Below are 17,452 nucleotides of genomic sequence, written 5' to 3'. Positions count from 1 at the left end.
AATTCTTTCAGTGTAGAATTACTCATTCATGTGATGAGAACAAGCATTTTATATTTTCAAATATCACAGTCACCAATCAAAAGTTTTCAGACCTTATATCAAATAAAATTACATCTAATTTTTTCTGTCTTATAAGAAAAGGGTAGGAGGATTAATAGACCAAATGACTAATAGGATAAATATTGTCTTTTTTCATTTTGGGGGGGGGGGAATCAGTGTTGAATTATATCATTTCGGGATATTTCCTTCCTCTTTCACCATCCCAACATGTTAGCCAAATGAAAAGAGAAGTGAATCATAGGAAGGATATGGCTTGTTCACAGGGAAGGAGGAACAAACTGCAATACCTGCTGTGGAAGTAAAGAACATCTAAGAACAAAAAGCAGTACAAGTCTTAAAAGTCAGTTGATAGTACTGTGTCAGAATAGGGTATTTGAGGGCATCTTTTTCAGCAAACAGTTTCAACATTCAGTTCTTTCATCCAAACTGTAGACAAAAGAAAAGCTTAAACTTGAGAATTTCTTAGAGGACCAAAAAAAAAATCCTGATTAAAAAGTAAAGATTAGAATGAAAAAGGATGGAGGAAAATGGAATGGAAGAAAGAGAATACATAGAGTTGGTAAAAAGATTTATATTTCATATAAACACAAGCTCCAGAAATGGAAAGATTTCTAAGAGGAAGTTTTTTAATAGAAGTAATTGCTCTGGTGCCTTTAATTACAACAAAATATCAATCCAGTTGCTTTTGCAAAAATGGTCCAGCGCTTTGTTTGCAATTCTATGTTTAACCAATACTGTTTAGTTCAAAATGTTTCTGTTGAGGTTACATAAACTATTCTTCAGCAAGGTAGAAAACTGTAATTTCTAATATTATTTTATTAATGCTGTCTTAATATTAAGGCAACACCACTCACTACATTCACTATTCTGTATTGTTGGAACAACATTTAATATTTATTTTAATTTGCACTTATCACTATTTCACTAAGAGGTGTTTTTGCATTTCAGTCATATTGAACATTAAGGAATGTATTTATTTCATTTTAGCACAGTGAATATCTCCTAAAGAATTCTCACAATGCTACCCAGGACACAGGTAAATTCTGTAATGCAACTTTATAGATGCCACATTTTGAATAAATAAACATTTGTAAAAAAATAAAATAAAAAATCTAATCCTGAAGTCTTATTGCTTTCCAGATCCATACTTCCTATCCAATTTAAATGAAAGCTTCATGATATTTAGTACATGTTACTCAAAATAATGCAACATGATACAGCTTCATTTTCTTTCAGATACTGGGTGTATATTAATGTAAATCCAGTATCTTATGTGGAATTGCTTCTGATTTACTTTTAGTAATAAAAAATAGTGAATATGGACAACTTGACAAAAGCGTTGAGTTATTCGAAGAATATTTCCTGGGTGTTAGGTAAGACCTAATTAGAGGAATTCAGACATTGAATATTACTTTTAATGGAGAGAGAAGATTCATTTACTGACCTAAATGACATCGCACATAATGCAAGGAGTTACAAAAAAATCTTGTTCATCTCTGAATCAAATACTTCCATAAAAATCTGCATACCATCTTATACCATGTTTTGTTTAGCCTTACTGTTTTTTATCGATGGCTGCCTGGAGTTGAGTTAAACTGCTTTATATATGTATGTTAGCTATGTTGTGTTTTCTACTTCTCATTCTATCTTTAATTTCTCTATTCTTTTCTTACAACAGGTAGATTAATGACGTGTCTTTTTGTATTGCTTGCATGTGCCACTCAGGTTCCATATATTGAGGTCTTGACAGCTGATGATGCAATCTTAATCCAAAATACAAATCAGCTCCAACCCATGGATTTTATGCATATATCTAAACAAGAAAAGGAAATATATATATATTATATTTATACATATAGGCAAAATCATTACTTCTAATTAGGTTGTTAATGATACACAGACTTATAAAAATAATTTTACACATTCAGAAGTATACAATAATATTTGAACTAGTATCTTAAACAGTGCTCTCCCAAAGATCTTGTTGCTATTACTTGGCAAAGGAAATTACTTAAGACATGAGTGCTCAAATGAAATTTTTGTTTGTTATTGCCTGCTTGACCAAAAATAACTTTGCCGAGGCATAGTTTAGTATACTTTAACAAGCTTTAGATTGGTAATCAATCATCTACATGATGCACAGAAGAAACAATTATTAGTTACAAGATAGAAAAACATAAATTCCATCTAGCTGAAACATATGTCCCAGATTATGGTCAGTATTACTATTCTAGTAATACTGCCAGTGACAGAACAGTAAAATATTAGCCTGACAGTGAGTAGATAACCCAGTATTCTAATTACAGAAAAACCTGCTGGAACAAGTCCAGAGGAGAGCCACGAGGATGATCAGGGGACTGGAGTAACTCCCATATGAAGACAGGCTGAGAAAGCTGGGGCTGTTCAGCCTGGAGAAGAGAAGGCTGCATGGAGACCTCATAGGAGCCTTCCAGTATCTGAAGGGGGCCTATAGGGATGCTGGGGAGGGACTCTTCATTAGGGACTGTAGTGATAGGACAAGGGGTAACGGGTTCAAACTTAAACAGGGGAAGTTTCGATTGGATATAAGAGGAAATTCTTTCCTGTTAGGGTGCTGAGGCACAGGAATAGGTTGCCTAGGGAGGTTGTGAATGCTCCATCCCTGGCAGTGTTCAAGACTAGGTTGGACGAGACCTTGGGTGATACGATTTAGTGTGAGGTGTCCTTGCCCATGGCAAGGGTGTTGGGACTAGATGATCTTAAGGTCCTTTCTAACTCTAGAATCATAGACTATTCTATGATTTACACAAAATTATCGAATGTCTGTGAAAAAACAAATAACAAAATCACCTGAGTCCATGGTATTCCAGAATCTCTTGGGTTCCACTATTGAAGGGCATTTAATGTTACTGCTGCTCAGTTCAGTAGAGTTTACTTCAGGTTTGAAAAGTTAGTTTTCAGTGTATATTCATGCTTCATCACTCAGTGTTTCTTTATAAGTTAAAGTAGTAATATAAATTGACATTGTATATGTCCATCTAAAAATCTAAACACATCTTGTTGTGCTACATACCTGGTATATGGTGCTCTCTGTATGATTATATATTCATACATAAACCAAATATTTTTGTCTGCCCACAAAAACTGAAATTTATTATGTGATTATGAGTTGTCTATTCTAGAAGTTGCAAAATGAGAGCTCCTAGAATATGAAAGACATCTAGGAGGGAATATGTAATGAGATCTGTAAATATTTAGACAAAAGTACAATTACAAAGGTGTTCTGTAATTATTTATAAGTGAAGGGTATGAAATAAAGGAGCTTGGGGTTTGTTTTGTTTGTGTAAGCACTCATTCTTCATTAACATCTTTAAGATAACAATATACACCAGCATGGCAAGAGCATCCATATCTTTCAAAAAGATTTAGGTTAACTTCTGGCAATTGAAATTTTGCTGGTGGTGTTGTTCTTAGAAGTGGTACTGGGTCTGAAAGTTCTCTTGCATAAAAAGTTGATGGAGTTAGAAGACAGTGTCCCTCTTTGCAGGAAATAAATCGGGGTCATCTACAGTAATTCTTCTCTAAGTCACTCTTGGGACAGTAATAATCAAATTTGACCAAGCAGCAGACAGTAGTCATACTGAAGAATAAGAAGGGAATATGTTCCTTACTTCTTAAATTATATTATTTGGTTAAATATATCTCATCATCTAGCTAATTTGATATTACAGTAGGGTAAGTTGTTACCCCCTACTTTTTCATTGTCCTTTTCTTTAGCAATCTTGTGTCCATTTAGTTCTCCCCTCCATTTTCAGTACCTACAACACCAGACATAAGGAGATGAGAAAATAAATAATAAACATGGAGACAGTAAACAAAGTAAGCAACAGGGAACTCCAACAGTATATCTGGCCTTTGGAATAAAGCAGCTAAAGTTTCTCATGAAGAAAAAACTGGCTCAAAGCAATTTTCAGCTTAGGGACCCCTCATTCAGAGCTGAAAGCCATAGCTTACAAACCTGTTAATTTGTGCATGTCATGAAAATTAAAAACAACAGATAATGTCTTAATTATACACTCCTGTTTTGCTGCTCCTATATGCCACAATGTTGTATCATTGCTTGTCCTGCTTCAAACCAGTTTGTGCCACCTGCTGTCAATGGACTAAATGTCCTGTCCTGCTGGTGAGTTTGTCAGTACAGGGGGACAGTGGTGCTGTACTCCAGTTTGCTGCCAATGAAACACTGGCTTCTCCCACCGTGCATCTATGTTTATTTGAATTTTGCCTATATTGTACAGTATACCATGTGCAATCATATCAGATAACCAAACACCCATAACTTTAATGCCAGTATAGCGATAAATCTCCTTAATTCTACTTGAGACATGAGTCTTGTGCAGGAAAACAAAAAAAATGGAAGAAAAACTCACACAAGCATTCCCGTCATCATGGTCCTTTTTCCAGCAATAATAAGAAGACACATTTGCTTTGCAGGCTCACTCTGTGCATACACAGCAAGTACATTTTTATGTGTGCAAAGACAGCAGAGTGAATGTTTTCAAGATTTACACAGGTATATCACCATCAATATTCATTATTTAACACAGATCAAAAAGAAGGAAAATAAATTTATCACCCCTACCAGCTCTAGTAACTCTTAAGTGCTTGAAAACTATCTGATACTCCTGTAGTGGCAATGGATTTTTAACCAGGCAGGTGCAGTGAGAATAACACAGAACTGTAGTGGGCTTTCGTATGTTTCTATTATAGAAAACATGGACCAGGACTGCAGCCACAGGAGACATATCGAACAATGACAGATGTGTTTTTCAAATTACAGTAAGTGTAATTACACTACATAAATACGCTGGTCAAGCACTGCTGGGTTGCTCATTAAAAATGTATTTTTAAATGAAGGCTGTTATGAATGTACAAAACCAGAGTGGGTATTACCAGTGTTTTATTTATTGGTTTATCCAAGTATGACCTTTATTTATGAAATAAAACCACTGCAGTGGAGCACAGTTGGTTTTGCCTAGTGCTGCACTGAGAGGTACGTATGAAGCTTCTGACCAACTTCAGTGAATATTAGACTGAGCACACAGTGCTTTTTCCTTCAGCTCTCATGCTGCAGTGACATTCTCATTGGAGTCACTGAAAATGATGCATGAGCACGAGCAGAATGCAGATTGAAGTACTGGACTATAAAGTGAGTGCTGACAGAAGTTTCTGGATTTTTCCAAAATTAAAGGTTTATTATAGAGATTCCTAGATATCAGAAATACCTTATCCACTTGTGAACTAAAACATACTATGCAAGACACCTACCCACATGGAAGAAATTTCCGATGTCCTGTTCTCTAAAACTATGGAATATCTAGATTTCTCAGAATAAAGATAAGTCTACTAATCAGACCAACCAGTCAGCCATCACACCCCCTATCTTCACCCCCTCCTCATGAATGATGGAGAGAAGAAATGAGAGATGTATGGCAGATCATATAAAATTGCAGACTAAAGAATGACAAAAGAATCTGAAGCATCTCAACATCATAGTGACTAAATATTTTTGGCAAGGCATTTCTTATTTAGAATATTAAAAGCAGAAATCAAAACTTTTTTTTTATGGACAACTTCAGATTTTCTAATCAGAAAAGAAATCAAGTTGTAGTGAAAACTAGCTCAATATGCCATGGACTATGGAGTTGCTTCCTTTTATCCTTAAACATGTACACTAATAACTAAGGGAGTTTTTCTGACATTGTCGTGGTTTAAACCCAGTCAGGTAACTTGTTCACTCACTCCCAGTGAGTGGTGCCGAGCTGACAACAATCGAGGTCCGTGTCCCCCCCCCACCTGGGCTCTCCCCTTCCCCACTCCCGGAGGAACGAGGAGGAGGATCGAGAGAGTGCAACTCCTACGGGTTGAGACAAGAACAGTCCAGCAACCAATGTACAACACAAATCACCACTGCTACTATCAACTGCAACAATGATAAGGGAAAATAACAAGGGAAGAGAATACGATACCACCGGCCAAGAAAACGAGTTCCACCCGGAAGCCCGTGTCCTTCCGGGTAACTCCCAGTTACCCTTCACCCCCGGCATGACGTGGGTGAATATGGAATATTCATAGCCGTATGGAATACCTCCCCGGCTAGCCCGGGTCAGGCGCCCCGTCCCTGCTTCCTCACAGCTTCCCCTCCTCCCTGGCAGAGCATGAGCCTCACAAAGTCCTTGGTCAGGGTAAACATCACTTAGCAACAACTGAAAACATCGGCTTCACCAACACTGTTCTCAAGCTGGAAGTCAAAACACAGCACTGCACCAGCTAACACAAAGAAAAAAAAACATGACTGCTACTGCTGAACCCAGGACAGACATACAAATTTAAAGAAATATCCAAAATTGTAGTTTTTCAAATAGATATTTATAAGACAATTCATATTTTAAGGAGAAGTTTAGGAAGGTACCTGTACTTCTTAGATTTCTATTCAGTGATTGGCATAATTGGTGGTACTGACACCTATTGCAGAGGCATTCATTACTAGTATTTGCACAGTTCAGACAGGGCAGGGGCAGGGAACTTGTTGCTTTCTTTTGTTTTAATTTTCTTCTTTTTGTTTTAAGATTAGGGAAAAAAAACAACCCAACCATATACTGTTACAGTACTCTAACAATCTAAGATGATTTTTGCCATTAGAGAGATGTCACAAATCAAATTAATGTCTCCTGAGCAAAAAATTATGTTCAGGATTGGACTAAGTTTAAAAATTTACTCAGTTTCCCTAAGGAATGGTAGGACACAAGTATGATGGTTCCTTCTAAAAAATTAAAGGTAAAATTTACCAATCCTATGTTAGATCAAGCCTCTAACAATGATTTTACTAGTTATTGCCAATGCAGAGGGAATTCTAGCTTCTGCAGTTCCAGACAACTCAAAATAAGATATGCAAGAATTCGTGATAAAATACATTGAAGTATTTTTTGAAGTAAATACTGATGTCCTGGGTTCAGCAGTAGCAGTCATTTTTGTCCTTCTTAGTAGCTGATGAAGCGCTGTGGTTTCAACTTTCAGCGTGGAAACAGCGTTGGTAACACCGATGGTTTTAGTTGTTGCTCAGTAATGTTTACTCTGACCAAGGACTTTCTGAGTCTCATGCTCTGTCAGGGAAGAGGGGAGGCTGGGAGGAAGCAGAGACAGGACACCTGACCCAAACCAGCCAAAGAAGTATTCTGTACCACAGCACGTCATGCCCATCATATAAACTGGGGCAGTTACCCTGAAGGGCTAGATCACTGCTCGGGTTGGGCTAGGTATCTGTCTGTGGGTGGTGAGCGACTGTATTCGCTTCCCTTGTTATTTCCCTTATCACTATTATTATCTGTGGTAGCAGTAGTGATTTGTGTTATACCTTAGTTACTGGACTGTTCTTATCTCTACCCATGGGAGTTACATTCTTTCCATTCTCCTCCCCACCCCTCAGGAGAGGAGGGAGGAAGAAAGTGGGGAGGGAGGGAGTGAGCGGCTGTATGGCTCTGATTTACTGGCTGGGCTGAAACCACGACAACTTGTCAGCCTAAATCAAGGCCCAGAGCCCAGCCAATAGCAAATTCATACTGTTCATGTAAGGGTTTTATTGAAAAGCTGCCTAGATGCAATTGGAAACACTGGGGTCATGGGCACAATTACATCTTTACAACTAAAATTCTACCCAGGTGCCAAACTCACAAACATCATTAAGTTAAAACCCACCTATTTCCTATTTTGAAATCATCAATGTCATAGCCCTCATTCAACCTCTAAAGATCTCTGGAAATAAAAACATATGACAGGCCTTTTCCACCTGATCTGAAAGAGTGACTGGAAAGAAGAGCTTTAAACAGTCACTAGCAAAATAAGTGGGAGGTAAGACCCCTTCCAATCACTAAGCAAAACCATCCTTCTTTTCAGTGAGAACACAGTCTCACTGTCTGTCTCTGGTCTAACAAACATTTAAGTATCAATTGAAAGTGGCAGTTCTGCAAGGAAGAAATGAGAGCTTCTCCACTATGTGATTCTCTATAGCTTCGCTAGGCAGTAGATATGAATCTGAATCCATGCTGGAACGGTAGCCTTTGAATCTGGACCAGCTGCATGTTTGATAAGAGTTGAGAATAACAGAGATATTGGTTAAAAGACTTTAACTACTCATATTATTTTAATGAAAGAAAATTACTTAGAAATTTTCAGAAAGGGGTTCATGCCAGATAACATAAATCTCAGTAAGGCCAAAGAGATCACTGAACAGGGCTTACCTTAGCCAACCAACTAGTCAGAACAGCAGTTTTTATTTTGCAGCTGTATAAATAGGGTTTATAATCCTTTCCCTTCATCAATTAAAAACACAGTTTTTTTTCTGTGCATCTGGACCCATGTTCTGGTGGTGGATGTAGTACAAACACCTGAATGGATTCAAGGAGTGTAAATAGGAGCGGGATCTGGCCTTTAACTTTATTAGCTTAAATGCCTAGTTTAGTAGAATGAAATGTCTTTATGACAATTAATTGAGTCAGGGAGAAGAACAATTAGCAGATGCTTAATTTATCCTTGCATAATGAACAAAGTTCTTTTCAAAAGTAAATAAAATTTCAGTTTAAAGAAACACAGTAGATATCATTACAACTCTCCCAGGTGAAGCTTTAAAGGAATAGACACTATGAGAATTTAAAATTTGGGATTCAAGACACCACTGCTAAGAAGTATTTTACCTCTTTCATATCTTCACTTTTTCCTCTCCTGCTACACTGTTTTATTATTAAGTCTTCCCTATTACCTAGTTTGTAATGGAAGAGCACATGACACAAATGCCATATGAAGGAAAAAGTACATCAGTGATATAAGAAAATGTCACTGCTGTACACAAATGCAGTAACATAACCACAAAGAATAAGAAAGTGAGACTTTTTGTTCTGTTGCATGCTCTTTCTAAATATTATCCAAATGAGAATTTTAAGTTCACTGAGAATGTATTCTATTAAAAATACATATTATTAAAAATCATAGTATTAACATCTCATTGACTCAATGAATCAGATGGCAGACCATTAAATTCTTCTCATCTTTGTGCTTGTCCTTATCTTGTGCAGTTACAGTGCTAACTGTTGGAATTATTCACCCATGCTTGCTCATTTGCAGAAAACTGAACTGGTATAAACAACATGCAATAAAATTGCGGTTAAGTTCTCTGTTCAAATCTGCTCTTAAGAAAGCTTCACAAAAGCATTTTTATCATCATGCTTTAAACTTTCTTTAACTCAGAACATAGTAAACTTGGACCATTTACTTCCTCAGCTTCTGTGTCAGAAAATAGATATAAGAATTATCTCTTTCCTGCAGAGTCTTCTCTGCAAGTCGCTACATGAATCTTCTCTCAGCATCCCTGCAGACATCCTGTCTTTGTGAGCCAGCACAAAGTGTTTCCAAGTCCTCATCTATTAGTGACCTAAAAACAGAGTGTGTCAGCCTTTGTTTAAACTTGGTATCAAGATGTTTTCAGGTACATTTGTCCCTACCTTCACTAAAAAAAGAACACAGTTTCCAAACTCGGTGTGTGGAGGGCTAATAGGTGACAGAGCCATGCCTCTGAACCATCAGAGGTGTCTCCTATGGGTATGCAGGCAATCTGTGGGACTGTCCTGAGGACTCACACAGCTGAACCACCTTTCCTGCCTATCTGAAGTAGCATCGACACGCTTCAAATGGGACCAGTGAAGAGTTGAGCCATTAGAGGGCTAGATCAGAGATACTGTGGTAAAAATGCTTGCAAGTCTTATGAAAACTTAACCAGTCACTCCTAATCACAAACACACAGAATGGCAGGTGATTATGCTATGCTGCCTGACACTGTGCCACTATAGTCTGGACATGTGGGAAAAATCTAAGATGTGTCACGTTGTTTGTGTGTAAAGAAATGAACACTTTCTCAAAATCTCACAAAGTAAACCACCTTCTCTATTTTAGCAAATTCAGCCTATTCGTTCAACTAGTGTTAAGCGTAGCTGAACACTGTTTTGTGGCACACAATGCTGCTTTAGAACATGATGTTACCTTTTCTTAACAGGGTGCTCCAACAGGCAATCTCAAACTCTGGAATTTTAGCCTAGAACCTGCCATTTTGGAAGCCTTTATGCTCATCGCATTCCTTGTTTTCAGGTTTGCCTTCCTTGTCTGTGCTGCGGAAGCCTTTGCTAAATTCCCTCATCTTCAGATGTTCCTGGGCCACACACAGAAAATGTGTTTGTTTTATTTCTCATCGAGCAAACCTATGTCCTGTACAGTTTGAAAAAGACACTTGCCAGAGCTCTTACTCACCAGAACACTCTGGAAGTTAAGAAATGCGTGTGAAACAGAGGCAACTCTTTCTTCAAATGAAGCTCTACTCTATCTTTTTATATCCAAGCCCCATTTCTCAGTGCCATGTGGTCAGTTACAGCCACGTCAGTAAGGAGCCAATAATGAACTGTGAGCATTTAGCTCATCAGGATTGTTTTGTTTTTTGAATAAAGCACACCATCATTGCACAGGCTGATGAAGAGCAAAAGTCTTTTTCACACTGAAATATGTCCCAAGAGAGGTGTTTTTCTGTATGAAAAGTGCTAACTGGTGAAAAAGACAGCATATAGTTAAATGAAGAGAGAATTTCAAAGGGTAATAATTCTTATTTTAATTATTCTAGCCATTTATGTTATCTTCTACATAATAATTAAAGAAATAATTAACACTCTGAAAAGAATTGTCTACTAAAGCTAGCTGCTCTACTGCAAATGATTTTCCTCTGAAAGATGTGTCTTGAGGTAAATAGCTTTCAGAATTACAGAATCTCTGAATGATGGGGATCATGACATCAGGTAGATAACAAAAGATATACCTTTATGATTTAAACTTAATGGAAGTAGATTAATAACTTGAATCCCTTTAATTTATTTTTAATCTCTATCTTGCATAAACATTTTGCTTTACCCAGCCTTGAGTTAAGAATCACTTTAAGGCAATAGAATGAAACTCTGCTGACATAAACTGAGACCTTAGTGATTATTTCTAAGATGCCTAGTGTATTCAGGAACAAAGTGTGCCTTCAGAGTACTTAGAAGTGGAAAGCAGTAGCATCAGGGAACATGCTGAAATCCTGAGGCAGCAAATATGTTTGTCACATTCTGATGTGGAAAAAGATAGATTTGATTTCCTATTTCCTGAGGGTTTATGCTCAACACACATTGATTTGTGGAGTTGGTGGTCAGAGTATTATTCTAATTCCTTCCTTTACTTATTCTATTTACCAAAAAGCAAAAATAAACCTGTTGAGTGTTCTGTTGAGATCAGTCCAGAAGCCATACTTAATATTTTTAATCTTCACTATATTTTGTTTGTTGGTTTTTATTTTTACTTAACACCCTCTTAAAAAATAAAGCAAAACCAAACAAACAAAATGCCAAACAATCTCCAAGAAAGGCAACTGCTGAAAAGATACTAACTTGTTTAAACAAGTCACTCCAAAAAAGCTTCCATAATATTTTCAATATCACACTTCTTTAAAGTAAGTGTTTTACTAATGTAAAAATCAGTAAATTGAACAATAAGCATTTCATAAACTAGGCCTACTTATATTAGATGAAGTACAATTATCCCTGAGGAAAGGAGCTTTAAAATAACCTTAACAGAAAGACAAATTCTTGTTGACCGCATTTTTTTGTTTCCTCCTTAATGACAGCAAACAACATAGGGTTGTAAGAATGAGTTTATCATAAGACCCTTTTTCTAGGTAAATTCTAACTCAAAAAAAGATTCAGACAACTACAATAACACAGATATTCTTTAATCATAAATAAATAAATATTCTGAATTAAATTGTTTGATCTTATTCACTGGTTTAATGTTGCTACCAAATACTAAACCACATCCCTAGAAGGAAGCACACTCTAAGCCAAGTGCCCTACTGAGGCACAAGTTGTGCCCTGGGAAAACTCTTGTGCTTCATTATACCACAAGTGATTGATATATTACCCTGTGCAATGACTTTGTGGCTAAAAGAACATTAGATCTTTATAGTTCATTGTACACAAAGCTTCTTGTAAAGTCAAAAGAATCTCTTTCTCCAGTGGATACATTTTGAAGGAACTCACAGAGTTTTGAGAGTATTTGAGAGTACTAGGCATCTATTGAGGGAATAAGCTTGAGCACACAATATTCAGTGAGAACCAAAGGAACTGGGTTTTTCTGTAGGTGTTTTTAATTTAGAATTTCATAGAAAAAGATCAGAAAGATTTCACACAAAAGTCTTAAAACCAATATGGTCTAGAGGACTGTTAAACAGCTTACACATAAATGATGTCTCAAGTATGAAGGTTACTTCCCTCTCTGATAAGCAGTGGTAATGGCAGAAATTCTCAGACTCCAGTGTAAAGTGAGACAGCTCTGTTTAAAATATAGCAGAATTGTTTTCTACATTTCTAGTAGGTGAATGTTGTATTTTTGCATGCCTATGTCTAAGAAAGTCATAACTCAAAACACAGAATGGAATATTTCTCACCATAAACTTAAGACCTATATATATATTGAGGTATAAATGTACTTTGATATGCCATTTATATCAATGTTAATTATGATTTCATTAACCATAGCCAGTGTGTCTCACAGCAAGAGACAGTGAAGGTGGCAGAATAAAGAAAGTCCTTATAGTATATTGATCTCCTAGAAATCTCTAGGTGCCAAAAGGCTTGTTCAGTAAAGGCTCAATGATTGTTAAAGTAGGTCATTAAGAAAACATGAATTGTCACCAAAGATACAAGAGAAAAACAAAACAGTCTCAAGGCAGCTTTTAGTTACTATGAGCTTTGTATACTTTTATTTTAAAATATTAGTCTGTAGTATTGATATCTTAAGGTTATACTTACTCTTAGTGGAATTATGTCCATGGTGTTCTTTAGAGGTCAAACTCTGTACATAGAAAGGGAAAGTTTTACTTGTCAAACTTGACATGAGAGAGAGAAAAAAAAACACAACAAAAAACCATTTAACAAATGACCAAAACAAAAACACACACACAAACACACACAAACCCATCCCCCTTTCCCCCAAACCAAACCACTACTACCTTAAAAAAAAAAAAAAAACAAACAAAAAAAAACAACCTCTACGCACTCTCAAATTCATATGAAATTTCTTCTTGAAGTTGGATTTGCAATAAACTTACTGATTCACTTAAGGTAGAGGGAAAATCAGCCAGTGCTAAATACTTCCAGACAGAAAAAAATTCTAGCAAGACAATACAGTGGCAATGTACAAAGGTAACTAAAATACGTGGTCATCAACAGATTAAATAGAATTTTAGTACATTTTTCCAACTTCTCAGCTACCTCAGGTTTTACAAACCTGGGAAAGAGGATGTAGATTCATCTTCTCAAAGGCAGAGAACATGGAAAAGACTGAGCTAAGTTTTTAATTTCAAACCTGATCACTATCTAGAAAGAAACTGACCTATGATAAACAAAGTAAGATCTTTTTCATTTCTTCCAATCAGTCAACATATTTATGAAGAAAGGGTCCCACTTCCTACAGCCTGATCAAGACCAAATGATGATATTAGTACTTCAGTTGTTATGTGGTCAGTTCTGAGAGATTAAACAATTTCATGACAGTTGCTTTGGTAATAAGCAAAGCCATATATTAAAACCCCAAACACTTGTAGAGTTCCTTAGTTTAATTTTGAAGTCAAATTTTCTCCAATATGATTTTTGTGAAAGGACAATATTTTTTGCAAAGTGATAATCCCCTTCAGCCCTCTAAACAGAACACAACCACCTTCAGAGTAAAAATTAACTACCTGCAAATGCTTTAATATTTTCTTGTAATACAATCAAAATTCCTAGAAAAGCCATAAAGGTATATAATTCTGAATATCCTGATTATTTGAAGTTACGTTTTAATCTTGCCTTTAAATGTTTCATTTTTCATTTTCAGTATATTTGCACAGAGGACAGAGCAACTGGTTTTATCTATAATTTTACTTCCAATTTTAATGTCTAGAATCTCATGGAGCAAGTATTTGTGAAAAAAAAAAAAATTAAAGATGCCACTCTCACAGAACCCCAGTTCTGGGTTTGGAACATACCAGTTGTTTCACTTGATCAAACCACAGGTTCACCAAATCCTATGACCTGCCTAAAGCAGACTCCATCACTGGACTGTATCTTCTGCTGAATCCCAGAAATGAATTTATTCAAGTGCCACAGTAATATAATGTACCACACGGCAGAGAAAAAAGTCTCAATTCTTAAAGCATGAGATTTTTTTTATCATTACATACATAACAAGTTTGTCTTAAAATTTATTTACAGTACCTGATGACCTTAATTTGCAATAAGTTTCACAAGGGGTGAATGCTTACTCTTGGGATGTGTGGTTTTTTTTTCCTGATGACAGTAATTCTTAATGTCTACTGGTCTTTTGTAGTAATATAGTGAAATGTGAAGAAACACTGACAGACTAGCTTGTGCCATGGAAACTTGAACTGTTGAGTTTTATTTGCTTGCTACCTTAACTTTCTCTGTCTTTCTTTGCTATTTGTCACACTTACTTATAAAAAGAATGTACTAGACCTGAGTCTGAACTAACCCCATTAGTTCTGATTTTCTTTACAGAAATAAAATCAGAATTGCTATTTCTGGCCCTTGTCTGCAAAAAGTAAACAGACAAACAAGAGCTCCCTCCCAAATTTCTTTTTACTATAACTTTTACAATAAGGTTTTGTGGAAATTATGCCATGTTTTTCCCTCACTAGGAAAACTTGGAAAGGTGTGCTTTCTTTTCACTCCTGAGTTCTGCTCACTGCTCAGACCCACCACGCAGTGGGACGAGAAAGATAATCAGGAGCGCAAAAAACAACAGAACCATGGGTTGAGATAAAGACAGTTTAATAGGTAAAGCAAAGCTGCATACACAAGCAAAATAAAAGAAGTAATCAATTCACTGCTTCCCATCAGCAGGCAGATGTTCAGCCATTTCCAGGAAAGCAGGCTTCATAATGTGTAGCAGCTACTTGGGAAGACAAATGCCATAAATCCAAACGTTCCCCTTTCCTCCCTCCTTCCCCCATCTTTAAATCTGAGCACAACATCAGATGGCATGGGATTTGTATTAAAATAGATATATAATTATATAATCCCATTAAACATAAGAAAGCTTTTTCATTTCAAATCCAATTCCAGCATATTATTTACATTCTTTTTTTTTTTTTTTTTCTTGGCTGGAATATAAGTCATTGCTACTAGAATGTCATAAAGCATATACCTATGGAAAAGTAAATAAAGAATTTTGAATCGTTTTTTATTTTAATCTTAATTATAATAGAATTTTCTTAAGTCATCTTTTATCTGCAGGTGGCCTGTTACCTATAATATTTAATTTATTTGAAAGATATAGTCTCCTGTAAGCTTGTCTTACTGTCTGGAACGTGAAAAATTAATTACACCTTGGTCAAGTTGTTACTTTCTCATTTTCTTTAGCTATTTCTGTTTTTCTGCTCTGCATGTGCACACGTATTTAGTCTTATGTAGGGTCTGGATATGAAAGTAAAAGAACAACAATCCAAAAACTTCAAGCAAGAGCTTGTACCTAACGACGACATATTAACAATGAAGAAGAGCTGAATATGTATGACTAACACCTTTGGTTTGTAACAAGCCACCTGTGCCATGGCTCTGGTTTGTTGCTGCTTGGCTGCCTTGAATCGGATGATTAGGAGCTCAGTGACTGAGTCTGAGGAAGCACATGGTTGTCTTCTGTATCTCCATAACTGGCATGTCCTTTTAGCATTTTCACATGTTTTTTGTAAGCTATTTGTTCTTTTTGCCTTGCAGACACTTCGTTTTGATTTTAGTTACAGGGTTTGCTGGTTTAGACCACTGACAATGGGCATGAGACCAAGGCACCTTTAAGAGTATGGCCTCCAAATCTGTGGGCAACCTCAGTAATGAAAGGTACAGATAGCCATGAACTTACACTGTTGGAGTGTCCCCTCCCTGACTTGTCCTCTTCAAAGAAGTTCAGTACAGTTTTTCAAGTGCTTGGACCTTGATTCTTTGCTTGCTTTCTTTACCCTTCACCCTGCCTCCCTTTTCTTTTCATCCTCAGTGAACAAGCTCCTCCCTCTACTGCTGTATGAGTGGGATTCAGTCCACTGGCCAGGCTACTTTGGATTTCTACCTCTTTTTTATTTGAGTATATTAATTTTCATTCAAGAATGAAACTATAACAAATACCACAACAGCTTTTATTAATGTGCATAAATGTGCAGCTTTTCTCAGGCGTGTTGGCTCTCCTTTTCTCATGTGGTGCCATAAGGAGAATTTTTTCATGTGAAGGTCTGGGAGCCTTTCTCTCCATCTCTCTCTTAGCAGACACATTACTCAACAAATTTCTTCAAAGGTCATTCTCATGCTATAACTAGTGTCAATGACAATGGCTTTAGGAAAACACTAAATATTACAAATCTGAAGTATAAACCTTGGTGGTCTTTGTTCAGCACTTCATTCGTGTTAGGAACAGAATAGTGAGAAGGGTAAGAAATATATATATATATATATATATCTGTATCACGATACACCTGGCAGCCATAAAGAGCAGCAGTCTTTGTGGGAAAACAGCTTTACAGTCACAAAATGTAAAGCTCTGCTAGAAAAACAGCAGATACAAAAATTGTTTCACTTGTTATATACCATAGGTTTGACCTCCCTGAATTCACCCCATTATAACTTCCATGATTCTAGCCGACATGGTTTAGATGAGGTCTGCTGGATAAGACAGAAGAAGCAGGGCTGTTGTCACCATATAGGGCTGTTTGAAGGGGCCTTCTCTGAGCTTGGCTGCTGCTACTGCCGCCTGATGCAGGGCAAGGTTTTAAGAGTGTACTCGTTTTCGATCTTCAAGAGCAACAGTTTCAGGTCAAGCTGACACATTGTGTCCACCCCCACAAGGGCTTTAAGTGGTGATTGAAACAATATCTCATCTCATTTCTATTTACCCGGTTAAAGGAAGTGTCTCTCCAGAATGGGCTTTCGCCTGTTTGCAGCAGGAAATAAATTTCTTCTAAAAATAAATCAAAAAAGACTCTCAGAGCTGCCAACACAGGTCAGTGTAAAATAATTCTATAATACTTGGTTACTGCAAAAGTTTTTCTGAGCACTTTATCTGAAAAACATTGAAAAATCTCTGAACCTGCTTAGCTACTTGGTATAGACCTACTCAACATAGTGAAGCTTTAACAACTTCTCTCCCCCGTTTGCCTTCCACAAGTACTTCAGCTAGGTATTTCAAAAGGCATTTTTATGGAAACTGAGAAGTTAAAGTAGTCAATTGACCATTCTCACTCTAAGCT

At 36.6% G+C, this 17,452-nt stretch overlaps 1 long non-coding RNA gene across 1 annotated transcript in view; it reads right to left on the bottom strand.

Moving 5' to 3' along the window:
• Positions 1-936: 936 nt before the first annotated feature.
• LOC134171169 (uncharacterized) overlaps positions 937-17,452 on the bottom strand; it is a 149,463-nt gene continuing 132,947 nt past the window's right edge. The window contains exon 3 of the long non-coding RNA XR_009967529.1: positions 937-1,873. This is a non-coding gene — a long non-coding RNA (uncharacterized LOC134171169). The remainder of the gene's footprint in view (positions 1,874-17,452) is intronic.

This window comes from Pezoporus occidentalis, unplaced genomic scaffold (genome assembly GCF_034315485.1).
Source record: "Pezoporus occidentalis ecotype Australia unplaced genomic scaffold, CSIRO_AGI_Poc_V1 ctg4, whole genome shotgun sequence".
NCBI classification, from domain to species: Eukaryota; Metazoa; Chordata; class Aves; order Psittaciformes; family Psittacidae; genus Pezoporus; species Pezoporus occidentalis.
This window is presented reverse-complemented; position numbering and strand designations above follow the sequence as displayed.